Raw genomic sequence first — 16,485 nt, forward strand, 5'->3', positions numbered from 1 at the left:
GAGCAAAAGAAAGTTGGGTTTTTTTGTTTGTTTTTTTTTTGTGAGAGGGCAGAATTTTGTATGTGTGGAAGTAGTGTAAGCCTAATGATTTCAGTGGTATTATTTCTGTTTTACACCAGCAAAAGAAAGATTAGATTTTGTTACAGTACATATCTATACCACTAAAAATGACCTAAAAAACCCTTTTTTTGATAAAGCTTGTATGTATCTCTCCTAAAGGGATCTCTATCTTTGCAGTTGACATTAGAGTGTCCTTTCTTTTCAGTCTGAGTTGTCTATTCCTTCACAAGCTAGCTGGAAATGAACTTCTTTTCCAGAGAGACATATAGTCTGGCTTTCTGAATGACAAACCTCATGGGGTAGCTCCTTACCAGTTAAAAGGTTTTCAGAGTATTAATCTTGACAATCTGAATGTAAGGGAGAGATATGGGAACTACCAGCTGAATTTTCACTCATTTTTGAAGTTTTTATCTGTTTGAAGAGACCATATTTTCAAGAAGCAGGAGGCACTGGCTGTTCGAAGCTGTTTTAAGGTGTCACAAACAGGATACCAAAATTAAATGGTAATTTACGAAATCCAAACGAACAGTGGACAGATATATTTTAAAATATTTCTGAAACCCAGATTTAAACTAACCTTTCCTCTTTATCTTTAAAAGCTGAATTTAAAATTTGTGCTTTGTACTTTGGTATTATTGAACTACAAAAAATATCATTCAACTGATAAAGCATTATGAGGCAGTTTAGCTGTTTTTAGAAGTAGGATGGACAGTAGAGATGAAAAATAATTTTGTGGAACTTGATCTACTTATCATATCTTTCTACACAAGCACTATAAATATTTGTTGAAATAGCTTCCAGCTCTCAAGAAACTCAAAGTTATTTTTCCCCAAAACTAGGCGTCCCATTTTACATGCAGATCACATTATGGAGAGCACACCAGCACACAACTATAGTAAAAAAAATAGTTGAGGCATACCACTGTGGGTGTGGGATGTCTGGCCTGTAGTTTAGCACATCCTCCACTTTGATAATAAACATCCTTCATGCCTACCATTGCCTAAAGGGTTTGGGTGCTACTCCTGTACAGATTAAATCAGTTTTAAAACTCATTAAATTTAATAAGTATAGGATAAAAACTTTAGACAGGCATGGCTTGAATTTGAACCTTCAGTACATGAGATTGGTATAGAATGCGTTAAGAAAGCACATGAAAAATACACCAAAAATCATCTGTCTATCATGCTTTTAGACAATATAATGTTGACTAAAAAGCATATGATGACATGCACATCCTTGGACTGTGAATTCAGGCACAGGTGCTGGTATGTAAGATTAAGAAATGAAACAGTATTTTCAATGCTGACAAGGAAACAAGAACCCCAGAGGTGACTGGTTATTGTTTGCTTAGATTTCTATTTGAAACATTTACCCACTTGTGCTGTTAGCCTTCATTCAGAGGTCTCTCTTTTGAGGCCCTTGCTTAGTTTTTCTCCCATAGCCCTGAATACAAAAATATGTACTTCCTTTTGCAGATTTGCATCTTCTGCTCTTTGCCCCCTTGGGGGCACAAGGACATAATCTTCTCCTTTGTGCCGAAGCAACTATATTAGCAAAGTCTCATCTGTCTATTCAAGGCCAGTATCTACCAGGAAAAATGCCATGTTGGGATTTTCAATGGCAATACCTAATTAGGAGTTCTTTCTTATTAGTCACCACCTGCAGCTCAGCATCATTGCTATCAGAGTAATTCATCATGTGAAATTTCCAGACACTCAGGAAAAGTAGAAGCACTGTTCCCTGTTACTCTTACTGTTACTTAGTACTATCCTAGCTGGACCTTGCTTTCATTGCAAGAGCTGATGAGATCACACATCTAAGTGGTGTGACCACAGGCAAATAAAAGAAAACATAAGTATAAATCTGGGAGGTTTCTGTTTGCAACAGTAACGCTTTAAGCAGAAGCACTAAGCTGCACTTATCCCATTTGAATTCCGCTTTTCCAGTCTCTCCTAATGAGAATCACTCATATGAGCTAAGTATTTCCCTCAGTAGCCATCCTTGCATTATTAATAACCAACTCAATTTTGCTCACTAGAATAAGAGCTTTCCTTTAATACGTAGGATTAGGTTCAAGTAACAGTCTCTCATATTTGCATATATTATCAGCCTTTTCCACTAATTTCTCTCAAAGTATGTCATCAATCTTATCACCAAATCCAAATAGTTAACGAGCTGTTCTCCACCTCAGATTCATCTAAAGACCTAGAGTAGGGAGAAAAACAGAAGCAAATGCTTTGCGTGTTAGCCATGGTCCACAACAAAAACAGCAAGAATGATGCTTTCTAATGCTCTTAGAAGAAGAAATATATACTATAGTATAGTATACTATACAGAAGCAAAAATCAGTAATGGAAGCCCATAACTCTGGACCTAATCCTTCAGTTTTTAATACTTTTTTTTTCAAACGTCTCTATCACTGAAGATAATTTCTGAAGTGTGTGTGTTCACCTTAGACTGTTTTGCTAATTGCTAGATCATCCAAAAGCAGATACAGGGGACACAGAAATAGGTATTTCTGCTTACAGAACGAGCAATTTAGTAGTCAGGACTGTAGTAAATTTACCTTCTTTGGCATTTAATGTGCTAAGACAAATAGCTATACTCTCTAAAGAGAAACTGTACATAGACAGCAATAGAAAGAACAGAATAGGAAGTCTTTGCTTACCACCTGCTGAAGTCAGATTTATCTATCATAGCTCTTGCTCATTCTCAACTTTACTATTCAAGTGGGAAGATACAACTCTAAATAAAAGTACTGGAAATGAGATTTCCTTTTGCATGACAACATTTTAATTTTTTTTTTTTTTTAATACATCAAATTTAGTCTCACTTTTGAGGGACAGCATAATAGGAACCATTAGGCTAACAAGTTATGGTTAGTCAGCTGTATCATGGGAATTTCCCTCTCATGAAATTCATTGTGCTCACCACACAGAGCTGACATCTCATCTGTCATGGAGAGAGCACAACCTCAGGACAGGGTTTTTGTTCAACCGGGCAAAGGTCCTGATAGAGGCTTTAGCATACATTACCTGTTTTCTCCAGGTGACATACTTGCTGGTTACCACTTTCTAATCCGTAAAAGAATAGACATCTGCAGCTGTAACACAAGATTAAGCAATGTCTTCCACCTGCACTAAGTGCCTCCTTCTACTCCAAGGATATTATTTGCTCTCTGGCTTTATCAAAATGAGGGGCTGTGCTCTGTCACTACAATGAACTGGTACAAAGTGTCTCCAATCAAACACTTGAAGTGCCATTTAGATCTACTATTTCTGAACCAAGCAGGGCTTGCAGGCTTTACACCTTCATATCCTTCTAGAATCAGATCCCGACACCTTTGTCAGACATCCGGGCTCTACTGGATGGATCCAAGGCCCCATTTATCAGGCACGTTGACCCTGCAGCCTGATGCAACTCATTTGCCATGAGAGCCCACTAGCAGCAGACATGCGCAGGGGGCTCCGTGGATCACAATTCAGATTTGGAAAAGGGTGGGGAGCCAATAGCTACTTCTCTCTGGAAGGTTCTGGTTGCTCAGAGCACAGGTGCTTCAGCTGTACAAGCAGCAACATGTGAGGACACAGTAAGGAGAATTTCATTTTCAGCTGACTAACCTCTTTCCTTGGCAAGAACCAACATTTCCTTATTTCCTTGTATTAAAAAAAAAAAAAAAGAAAAAAAAAAAAAAAGAGGGGAGAGAGAGAGAGAGAGAGTGTTCATGAGACAGAGCTATTTGCCTCCTCAGCATCTATAATGGAGCCTGGGAGAATGTTCTAAAAACTATGTATGTGTAACGATCTGTTTGGATGAGAGTACTTTTCTCTGATAGTGGAATCAAGGAGCTTTTAACCAGGTACTTTAACAGTGGCTTTTCACCATACTTTTACTATTTTTCTGAAGGAGATGCATGCCAAGGGTGCCTTCTTTACCCTTTCTCCCTCTTTCTCCCTGATTCTCCAGTTCATCTCCAGTTTCTGAGATAAAGTCTCAGAGACTGTCCTGCACTCTTCACCTCTCAGCTTCTGTTTAAAACACTGGGATGTTAAGATCCTCTTTCCTCAAACTGAAGCATTTTGCAGTTAGTATCTCCAAGTATTTTCATTCACCTAACACAAGGAGGATTTTACTGATTTTCCACACTCAATGAAATGCATTGAGTAAATTTAACGCTGTTTCTCAGACAGTTAAATTGGATTTGTCCAGATGCACATTGTTACAGGGCTCCTTTCTAGGTAGGATTAATTTTACTAAAATATAACCCTTCTATGCTTACATTATCCCCTTTGGACATTCTCTTTTAATCTTTTGCAAAGTAGCATTAAAACACTTTCTGGCATTCATTAAGAATTCCATTAAAGTGCAGACACACCTTTTTAGACTACAACTGCTGAGAAAAAGCAAACCTGGGATTTCCTTTTCCTAGAGTCCCTCTCTGTGCCCATCAGATAGGAATAAGCAAGATGTGGTTGCACCATTTCCTCCAGCCTCGTGGCTGAAGGGGCACAGAGCAGTCCCCTGACCACTGATCTTTCTTCTGGGATGGTGACATCTTTGCCTCCTGGCCATGGAAATAAATATACATTGTCCTACAGCTCTGTTTTGAAGGAAGATCTACAGAGGCCTCTGTGATTTTTCCGTTCCCCACTTGTGCAGTGCATAGCCTATGCACCACGTAAATCCCAATCAAAATAGGGCTTGGGTAATAGCCTTGGCAGAAGGGCGAGTTCCACCCACATTCCTTTGTGCTCATCTGGGCTGGAGAACCAGAACTGGAAAGCCGTGTGGTTTTTTTATGGCTAGGAACTGAGCACTTACTGTGCACCTACTTCAGCTTTGTTTCTGACCATGCTTTCTATGAAGCCAAAAGCTACTGGAGTATAATCTGCTTGTGTTATAAATTCAGAGTTCTGTGATTGAGCTGAAAGAATTAATATGAGAAATCTTTGCCATTCATTAATCTTGCGCAGGGAATAAGTGGAGAGAGACTTCTCAATTACATTATTCATCTCAAAAGAGATCCTCAGGTTTCCAAAATCCTGTCAGCCTGTTATGAAACATATGCATGGTACAAAAAAAGTAAATAATCTCTTCCGATTTGTCTCCTGGCTTTTGGCAAAGCCCTGCAGTATACATACTTTACTGTTAATGATAGCACGTTAAAGTCTACATGTAAGTGAAAAATAAAAGAGAACTAAATATGTACAGTATACACACACACAAAAAATGGGGGGGGGAGAGAGGGGAAGACTGCTTAAAAGCCAAACAGAAAAAAAAAAAGGAAAAAAAAAAGAGTATTTGATACGATTTTTAAATAGAACACAAAAACTTGGCAATAATATTGTACACTTCAATATAAAATAGATCCTTATTCTGTTTTTGTAAAAATAATATTGCTTAATGTAGTAGTGATTGTGATGCTGATACACCTCAAATGATTTGTGGGAAACAGAAGTACATTTCTGGTACAAGATGTTAGGCAGCCATAAAATGAACACAGAGCTAGACAAAAAGGTAGCAACAAGAAAACAGGAGATCTGAGAAAGAGTGGGAAAAAAAATCCCTCCCAAGACAAAATGTAAAAAAGAGAGGGTGCTGCAGAAGTGTCTGACCACAGTGCAGGAAGGGTTCACAACATGGTCACTCTTTTTTTCTCCTGTCACTGATTACAATAGGTTCTCAGAATTCTTGTAATGTGATATTACCAAAGTAATTAAACCACTGTAGTTTTCACTCCGTTTTAATAATATTATTTAGTTGCAGCTGTCTAAGAGATCAGTTCTGAAATTGGAAAACACTTAGTTCACTTTCTTAAATCTGCCTTTTTGGAACGACTGAATTCATAAGGTTATCATAAATTACCCCATCTGCTAGTATTTCCTGTCTTAAGTTTTAGCCATTCTCTGTGAACTCCTTTTCTTTGACATGTTATTAGCAATGCATTAGTACTTTTGGTCTTGGCTGAGTCAATGCTGATACAATCTGATAAATCTCAGATCCATCTTCCTCCTGTAGAAAGCATCAAGCTTGTCAGTAAGAGTGGGAATCTCTGTTAAAATTTGACCAAAGCATAACTGAAGATACCATTCTTAATCAAGGACATCATCCAGACCAAAACTGCTACTGAACCTTATCAGCCCATCCAGCTTTCACTTGTGTCATTTAATACAGTTTCAGCCATGAAGCCATTCAGCCCAATTCAGATGAGGACCACAGTAACCTAGTCACCACATTACAAGATAATATCCTAAATGAAACTGAAATTCCCCAGGCTGCCCGGCTTCTGACATCCTTAGTCCACCATCATCCTAGATTGCCACAGCTACACTCTTACCAAAATCTCAACTAATCCACTTTAAAATCAGACCTAGAATTTCCCAACTCTTTTCTCAATCAATTACACATTTTAGATATAATAGCAAATCTGTAATTCAGCAAAAAAGCTGTATTTGCTCTCTACTAATAGGGATACATCTACACTGTTACCCAACGTTCCCTGTGCCTTGTTCTCATTTAGCCACACTATCACCACATGTGAGTGGACCTGAATATTTTTGCATAGCACCAAATTGTGCTCCATGGACATATTCACAACTTCAAGCCACTGGTCAGCGATGGGTGGGAAAATATTTCTAGGTCAGATGGAGCAACAAAGCTCCTACAAATAGGCTCCATCAAATCTTGCTGTAGGGTTTGAAAACTTATCTTCTCTTTTTGATCACTTTTTGTAATCTCTTGGATGTTACTGTACCTCTGCAAGCAGAAGCAAAATGCGATAGGGCAGAGCCACTGTATTTCAGAATTTTAGTACTAAATTTAAGTTGGTATGCCTTTATATACTCCTGTACTTGCACTGTACTTGTTCTTCTGAGTCAAGAAAACTAAACAAATTTCTCATAATCCAGACTGGTCCATACCATGAAAAGATTCAAAGAGGATAGGGTGCTTCTTGTTCCAGTAAATACCACTGCTAAAAGCTTGGGTCAAGCTGATAGCAAAAGTCTGCTTTATTTTATTCTCTGTTAAAAAGTTTATGCCATCTGCTTATATTGGGAAATCACCATCATGGATAACATATTTCAATTGTGATTTGTGTGTATCACATACAAGTACTTTCAATTGTGAGATAAATATACATATATTTATGAATTTACACATCTATATGAGCATCTATCCTACAAAATATGTCTAAATAACACAATAATCTAAGAGAAAATTCTCCCTTACTTTACACCCACTGTGAAACTGCTACATCCCATAAAGACCCAGCAATGCTTTCTGTTTGCCCTACACAGTTCCACACACAGCACTTCTATGAGTACTAACCCACCAGTTTGGAAAGCAGAACACACAGTGGTGCATGCAGACTGTCAAAAATGATTGATTTTGACAAAAATTTCTAAACTTACAGGAGAGAGAAGGAAGAAAATGAGGATTGATAGATGATGTAATTGCATATGGTTAGCAACCTTGGAAAACCAAGCTGAAAACACTGCCCAGGGAATGAAATATTAACTATTTGATGAAAGACAATTAAAATATGATGTGCTAATAGTGGCATCAAGATAAATTGGTAAGAGGCTAAATATTATCTGAAATGGAGAACTTTTACTGCAAGTTAATCTTCAGATCTTTCACACTTGTCTGTTAAGAGAATAAGAGATCAACAGATAAGGCTCAAGCAAGAAAAATTGTTTTTTCACATCCCTCCTGATGAGGACATGGGTGATATTTCTGAACTCAAGCTACATTTTTAAAGGTAATCAAGTCATGTTATTAAAGGCGGAGAATCCCAGCAGTCCTGCTGATCAAAATAACTAGAAGTTAAAAAGAAATCAAATCCCCAGAAACAATGCTATTCACATTGCAATTTGGAGGAAATTAAAGAGAAAAGCAGTTAGAATAATTAGATTTAATCACTAAACCTTATAAAAAACCATCCAATAAAAATGAACATTAAAAATAAATAAGCATTTCAAAGTAATTTTAAAAAATATATTAAAAAAAATATTTCCTCAATCAGTTTTAGATATTATTGATACTGAGAAAGAAATGCACTGTAACTGCAGGAATAGAATTGTCCCAAAGTACCTGTGGGTGCCAGTTTGCTCCTAAAACTGCTCCCCAATGAAGGACAACAATGCCAGGCAAATCCTGAGGGCCTAAATACATGGAGGAGTGCCTCAAGAAAATACAATTGACCTTTGCCTCGTCTCTCCTCTTTTCCCAAAACTCTCATGCAAAGTGTGTAACATTTACTCCAAGTCAGTGAGAGGGAGCCAAACCTATATTGTGTTAGCGTAGTGTGCCAGTGGTAGATGTTCATCTTTCTCTCCACTCTTTCCTTTCCCTCCAAGCAAAGGAGAAATATACTGAGTGTGGGGAATACACCTAGGCAATGAACCAGCATTGAGAAAGAGGGATGTACTTCTTACAGAAACAGAGATTAAGGGCAGCTAAAGGGCTTGGCTGTTAAGAGTTGGGCTGTGAGACATAAATACATTTTCCTCCAAACTTCTCTATTGAGTTCATAGAGTCACAAATCACAGAATAGCTGAGTTATAAGAGTCCTGAAGGGATCATAGAGTCAAACTCCTAGCTCTATACAGAACCACACAAATTTCAGACCGTATATCTGAGAGCCTTGTCCAAACACTTCTTGAACTCCAGCAGGCTTCATGTCATGACCACTACCCTGAGAAGCCTGTTGTAGTCCTTGACCACCTTCGCAGTGAGGAATTCTTTCCTAACATCCAATTTCAATCTCCTCTGATGCAGCCTCATGCCAGTGAATTACAGAATATGGTGGTAGTGGTACTAGGCGGGATGAGATAGTTGAGTTCAGGACCTTATATGGAAGAAACAAGGCAATAAGTAGGACTTCAACCCTGCATTTAAGGAGAGACAACTTTGACTTCCTTAAGGATCTACTTGGAGGTATCCCGTGGCTTAGAGCCACGGAAAAGTAAGGGGGCTCAAGAGAGTAGGCTGACATTCAAATACCACTTCTTCCAAGCTCAAGATTGGTGTAACTCTCAGAGTAAGAAATCAGGAAAAAGTGGCAGGAGATCCAGATGGATGAGCAAGGAGATAAAGTTAAAACTCAAATGAAAGAAGAAACTCAAAGGAATGTGGAAAAGGGATCTGGCCTTTTCTCAGGAATATAGAAACATTCTCAAGGCATACAGGGAAGTGACAAGAAAGGCTAAGGCTCACTTGGATTTATTCTGTCAAAGGAGGTCAAAGACTTCTTTAAATATGTCAGTAGCAAAAAGGAGACTAGTGAAAATACGGGTCTGCTGCTGAATGATGTGGGTGCCCTGGAGGGCACTGGGAAGGTGGAGTTACTGAATGCCTTCTTTGCTTCACTCTTTACTGCTAAGACTGTCCCTTGGGAATCCCAGACCCTGAAGGTAAGAGATTTTTGGGAAAGGAGGACTTCCCCTTGGTCTAGGAGGTCCTGGTCAGAAGTTATCAAAGTGGATTTGATGCAATCTATAGTCTGCCCATGATTCACCCATGAGTGCTGAGGGATTTGGAGGAACTGATTGCAGACTGCTTTGACAGATCATGGAGAATGCGAGAGATGCTTGAGGACTGGAAAAAAGCCAATGTCACTTCAGTCTTCAAATAGGACAAGAAGGAGAAGCCAGGAAACGACACACCAATCAGCATTAACTCCGTCCATGAGGTGACTGCGCACCTTATTCTGGATGCCATCTCCAAGCAAATGGAAGAGAAGAATGTTATCAGGAGCAGTCAACATGAGTCCACCAAGAGGAAATCATGTTTGACCAGTTTGGTAGCCTTTTATGATATCATCACCAATTGAGTAGATGATAGCAGAGCAGTGGATGTTATCTATCCGGACTTGAGCAAGGCTTTTGACGCTGCCTTCTGTAACATCCATATAGATAAGCTTAGGAAGTGTGGGACAGATGAGTGGACAGTGAGGTGGATTGAGAACTGGCTGTCTGACATAGCTCAGAGGGTTGTGATCAGTGACACAGAGTCTAGTTGGAGGCCTGTAGCTAGTGGTGCTTCCCAAGGCTTGACACTGGTTTTGGTCTTCATCAGTGACCTGGATGAAGGAACAGAATGCACCCTCAACAAGTTTGCAGATGATTCAAAGCTAAGAGTTCAGCAAGACCTGAACAAGGTGGAGAGTTGGGTAGAGATAAACAACAAGGGCAAGCATGGAGACTGTAGGTGTCCCAAATTGTTTAATTTCTCTAGATCTTCATTCTTAATGTAACCTAACAATAACATTCTTTTACTTGTAAGTCTCTCATAAGGCCATTAAGAAAGCAGCTGCTTCATTCATATTGTGAGGCGATGACAAAAAATAAAATAAAATATGCAATGTAAATTCCAAGAGAAAATTTGATTGACATGGAACCATATACATTTCTACGCAGCTATGAATGGATACATTATAGGTAGTAGTACAAGAATAGGAAAATAACAGAAAACAAGATAGATTCATTTATGACTGAGCTGGTACCGAATATTCAACAGTTTACAAAAATAAATTTAAAAAATGCAATAGTAATATCATAATTGCTAAATTCAAGAGAATGTAATTAAGATGTTATTTCACTGTCGTCAGACTAAGATGAAGTGACTCTAGTGTTAAAATTTATTGCTTGGTTTGTGCTGAAATATGAAGACGTGCTTCAATTTTGAAGTTTTTAAATTCTACCCTATAGTTTAGTGTATTTTCAGAATATTTTAACATTAGCAGCAACAGCCAGGGATTACAAGCAAAATGCTTGAACTATTATTATCAAAATAGTCAGAGAAATTTAAGATGGAAATCAGGGATGGAAATAAGGACAATTCAGAAAATTAGAAGTATCACTACTAAAATAATGTTCTATGTCCTATCTATGCTCCTCCCTCCACTGCACCCTGGATTAAGCAAACACACCAAACTATAACAACTCATTTATTTAGCCCTGTACCTCTCCTGTACCTTATCTCATGTTTAAAGATTAACAAATAGCTCCTTTGACATTAATTTACTTTTCGTTTTCAAGAGGGACAAATTTAGGCAAGATGTTTAGTTGTTCTAGATTATTTGCCAGAAAATCCAAAGTATTTGTACATGCTAAAAAGCTTCACTGCTTAGATAATTTAAAGCCAATTTAGCTGAGTGCAAACTATTACATGGACACTACATGTTGGTCAGATACATGCTGGTCCCAAGTGATTTAAAATATACTAAAATCACAGTAAATCAAACTAGTATTTACACAAATTTTGCATTACCTTAAATTAAATTGGAGTCACTTTCTTGGTACGTTGTCCCTAAAGCATCGTCTTTTTCTCAGGGTAAACTTTACTATGGTAAGTAACATGTAATCTAATGAATTGCCACTTTTCTACTGGAGATTACTGCCCACTTAGATGAAATGTGATAACTGCAGTCAGAGCTCCAGACACGAACTAGAAAAGATTACATGCAAAAACATTTTTGAAGAGGACTTTACTTCAACACAAAGGCTTTTATCTAGTCCTATAAGAACAAGAGAACATAAAGACATTTATTTTGAATTTAATGCTATTGATAGATTCTGATCTATGAATAACAATAAGCTATTCCATAAACAGAGGAATCAGTGAACTCTGCTCTCTCATGCAATTGTCCCCTTTCAGAAACAAGGACAGAAATCCCAGCTCCCTTACTTGACTCTCCTGAGTTCTCCCTCTGCATCCCCACAGATTCCATAGCTTTCTCTTACAAATGTTTATAAGCTAGGAAGAAGCAGCAGATTCAGAGGCTGACTTGCCGCTCCATTTATGGGTAGATTAGATATGATGCTCACAATAGTTCTGCAGCAGGAAATACAGAACAAGTAACACTTCGGATTATACTGCAGTATTTCCCAGAAGGTGCAGTGAGAAGGGAATTGTCAATTTGGATCTCTCAGGGCTTATATCACAATTTTCAGGAAATTTCAGTAATTTAGTAACTACAAGTGCTCTTAATCTGTGTCAAATTTAAAGTTCCTGATCAAGTGAAAAAGTAAATGTAAAATGAAAGAAATCTCAGCCATACAAACATTATTTCCTTAAGCAAAGGAATACTTTGCAACAGCTTCATGTGTACATCCAGGCATTTCACAGCCTGCAACATACATGGATATAGTGAAATTTTGCGGGTAGGCACAACAAAGAATGGATGTACTATCTTTGCCAAATACTTGCTCACTTAGCTAATGGCATGCCTAAGAGGAGAAAACATTTACTTTCACTTCCAATCTTGTACTCTAACCACTGGACAATGCTCTTCTTTGGCATTCACTTCCATGGAGAAATCAATGAGCTCACTTTCACTGGGAAGATGCAAAGACTCGCTATAGAAGCTTCCTTGTATTTTCATTCTAGTAAGCAACTTGACAAATGGGTTTCCAATTTCCACTTGTCTTAGCTGCAGAAACAATGGAAGCACTGACCTGAGGATAAAATGTCAGCAAAATGCACAGGAGCAGACCAAAGTCCTTCTAGGACACCAAACTTCAACATTAGAATTTATCAAAGCCGTAAACGTGCTTATCAGAAATTTCAAAACATTTTTGTTCTCGGTTTGGAAATATTTGAAATTCACTCATTTCACATTTTGCAGTTTTCGGAGCATTTCTAATTAAAAATCTTGGAAAGACTTGTCAAAATCTTTCAAGTCTTGTAAACTCTAATGAACTATTATGTTTCCAATCTGGTTTTGGAATTAAATTAAAAATGTCTTTGTGAGAAACTGATTTGTTTGCCAATATTGATAAAAGGAACTTGAAAAGGCAACTTTTGACAAATCTTTTCTTTTTATTCCATTAGAGACTCTAACAAGCATCTTGAAGCCACACAAGGACTTTTCTACTGTTGTCGTTAATTCAGTCAGAAGCATCATGCTAATAATACTCAACATGTTTGCTGCTTTCAATGCCATTGATTAGGAAGGAGGTTTTGCAGACCTGGCTGTGAGACCTCACAGGGACAAACACTTACACTTTAAGATGGCTTTGATCATTCCTGGCAGACCTGCAGCTACTCCTTTTACTCATGACCTTTCACCACTCCTATTCAAGAGCACTTCAACAAGACTTCTGGGAAAGAATGTGCAATGCCCTGAGCTACAATGCTAGCAATATGCTGACAGCACCAAGCTCTACGCCTCCAGGCTGGCTTGTTCCCAGCTGTTCTACTGTCTGTAGGAAATTGGAAGCCTGCTGAATGAAAGGCAGATGGTGTGATGGACAACCTCTGATCCCTATCGGCAAGTTACACAATGTAGACTGGTAGATCTTTTCAGTACATGATAAAATGAATTGCATTTTCACTGTCACCAAATTAGTTCTTGGTTTCAGGGTCTGCAGACCATTGGAACTAAAGATGGTTTGCTAGTCCCATCTTAAATATTGGAAAACAGCTGTGCTGTCAGTCTGATTTTGTGCCCTCTTCCTTTGTTTACGCATTATATAACGTTACCAGCTCAAGGAAAGAAGGCATTAGTAAGTATACAGTAGACATATACAGTGATTTATTTTCATAGTGTAATGCTAAATTAGAGATATATACAAATAAGGAAAGGAAAATTGAAATGAATAATAAAAATAAAGCCAAAATCAATTTTCTGAAAGTAGTGACACATAAGTTTATTAAACAGTAAACTAAATAAAAATAAATAATTTCTGAAATAAAACAAACCCAGAACTACTAAAATGAGAGGAATCATAGGCTAAGATACTAGTTTTTCTGAATAATATGATGGAAATACATCCCTGTATTCAGAAAGTAGTTTATGTTCTATTCCAAATATTAGTCTTGGTGAAGTGAGGAATGAACACTAAGCTTCAAATCCATTGACTTCTGTTACTTGTCTGGAAAAGTACAATTGCATTTTAATCTGTACTTTAGTACACTACCTACTTGAGCCCAAGACTTTGCTTTTATTAGAAGAAAAATATCTCTTTACCTTATATTTTCTCCGTGAAAATTTCTAGAAGTTCCATCCTCTAAGTTTGCATATCCTGAAAATAATTAAAGTGTCAGCTGATTAGACTTCATGCTTGATGATACGGTTGAGCAGACCAACATGCTTTTAACAGGATGTTTGGAGGGGGTACATTTGTTCTCTCCCACCAAAAGTGCATAATGAAATGTTTGTTGCTTCTTTAATTACTGATGTAATTGGTTGCACGCAACTTAGATTTCTGACAGACCACAAATGGGGTGCATATATACAGACCTGTGCAGTGAGACAAGGTTATAACTTGGCTCATGCCCAAATGGGAAGCACAAGCTGCCCTGTGGACATGGAGGCAGACTGTGTTTCTCATCAGTATGGAAAGCTTACGTCATTTTTCAGTTACGGGGACCATGATGGCATTTGTTTACCTAAGTGACTTCTGTGCCAGGTACAGTGCTGCAGACAGGAAGCAGGGGATGAATGGAATGGCTTGCTTTCAGGCTTCTGCTCAGGGTACAGCACTTGCTGTCTCTGGTTTCTGGGTGGGGTGTGCCTTCAGCCACTGTTTCTCTGGTTGCCAGGAGGGACAGAGAAGATAAATGAAATGGCAGAGCATTTCAAGCCCTCATTCAGGCTACAGTTGCTAGGTGTTTCTGGTTCCCAGATCGGGTGTGTACCATTTCTGTGGCTCCCAGAAGGGACAATGAAGATAGATGACACAGCAAAGTGCTTCAGATCTTTAGTTCAAGCTTCACTGCCTTCCTTGCTCTAGTACAAGGTTCCCCGATACCTGTGAAAATGGAGGGAATTGCTTAAGCCTGTCAAACTATGTGTTTTAAAGATCTGAGGGTGAGATTTCTTACAAATATTATTTTTTCCTTATGCAGATATGCTTGTACGTCATCAGCATCTAAGAGATGGTCTCAGAATACTAATTGTTACTTAAACAAAGGGAGTCAGTACTTTTCATCACTGCCTTTCCTGGACTAAAGTAGAAGAGAATTAACTTAGAAAGAAGAGGTTTAGAGAAGAACATTCAGCTCTGTTACACCTAGCTGAGGAGAGGGAAGGAGGCAGGCTGGAGCATGAGTATGGAATCCTAATGAGTGGTGACAGCGGGAGCAGCAAGACTAGGGATGGGGAGGGAGATAGAGAGATCTCTTGCTGTGGGTAGAGGTCACCACAGTAACTGCCTCCTGGACATCTCGATCTTTTCACCAACAGCAGATTACTCAGTTTTCTAAAGGCAGAGCAGGCAGTGGAACCATGGCTGCACCCTTTGGAAACAGACTGTTTCGCATATTCCTAAAACCATCAGCTGAGGAGACAAAGCAGCAACATTTTCTCCATGTTCTTTTTTCCTTTTCCTACTGCAAGACACCCAAGGGCACAGAGAAACAGTAGAGCATAAAGCCTTGCTTGCATTGTAGCCCTTCAGAGTGATCAGCAGAGAACAGCTAATGGCTAAGAATTAGACTGCTCCCTGTGTGTATCTGTATGTGTGTACACAGATGTACACACACATACTGCAGGATTAATATGGATGCGCTTCATCATACTGGCATTCTTTCTCTTAAACTCATAAAAAAATAGTTACATCTGGTTGCCAGTTTTACCTAAAGGCATAGTGAATTAAAGTCTGAGAATTACATACTCTGTTCTATTTTGAAGAAGACGGTGTTAGGGAATAGTGTGAGGGGAGTTGACATTTTTTCAGCCATTGCAATAATCTAGGCATCCCCTGCTTCTCCCTGCGACTTTGCACCACACACTTGCTTGTGCTGATACCTGTCTTTGTGGGGCTGCGTGATGCCACCTGGTAAAAGAGCACTGGAGAAGGTTGTATTTAACTAAAATTCATTGACTTGTTCACCTTACACCTCCAGAAACAGTGATCGTGGCACAACTGAGAAGGTGATAGAGGTAGGTAAAGATGGCTCAGTGGACCAAGGAAATACAGCGTGCAGTCAACCTTTGATGTGCTAAAATAGGTAGGCATACTCGTACTTCTTATATTTTGAGTCTTGGTTTACAAGCATCTAATGTCATTGGTGGTCCTGAAGGAAGAGGAGAGACATGCCAGGAAAGGTACTTCCGCGTTTTGGCAGCTTTAGTCACTTTGCTTCAGAGAACCTTGGTACAGAGAACCTTGCCCTACGATGTTAAGAGAGCCAGAGAAGGGAATTTTTCTGTCAGGACAGGTATTATCTTTTTTATGTGTTTGTAAAATACTTGATGCAGAGGAAGGGTGGGGTCTTCCTCTGATAGAAACAGCAAGAAGAATGGAGCACTGCAGGAAACCTTGCACTCAACAAGAAGAGCTTAATCTCATTAAAGGGACATGAGGATGATACACTGCATAAGCTGATTAACGTTTACGTAGAGAACATTACTACTTTTGAGAGATTTTGAAAAGGGTGCCTATTTATAGTGTGGGGAAGGTGAAAAAAGTACCC

This window comes from Meleagris gallopavo, chromosome 3 (assembly GCF_905368555.1).
Source record: "Meleagris gallopavo chromosome 3, MGAL_WU_HG_1.1, whole genome shotgun sequence".
Lineage (NCBI taxonomy): Eukaryota > Metazoa > Chordata > Aves > Galliformes > Phasianidae > Meleagris > Meleagris gallopavo.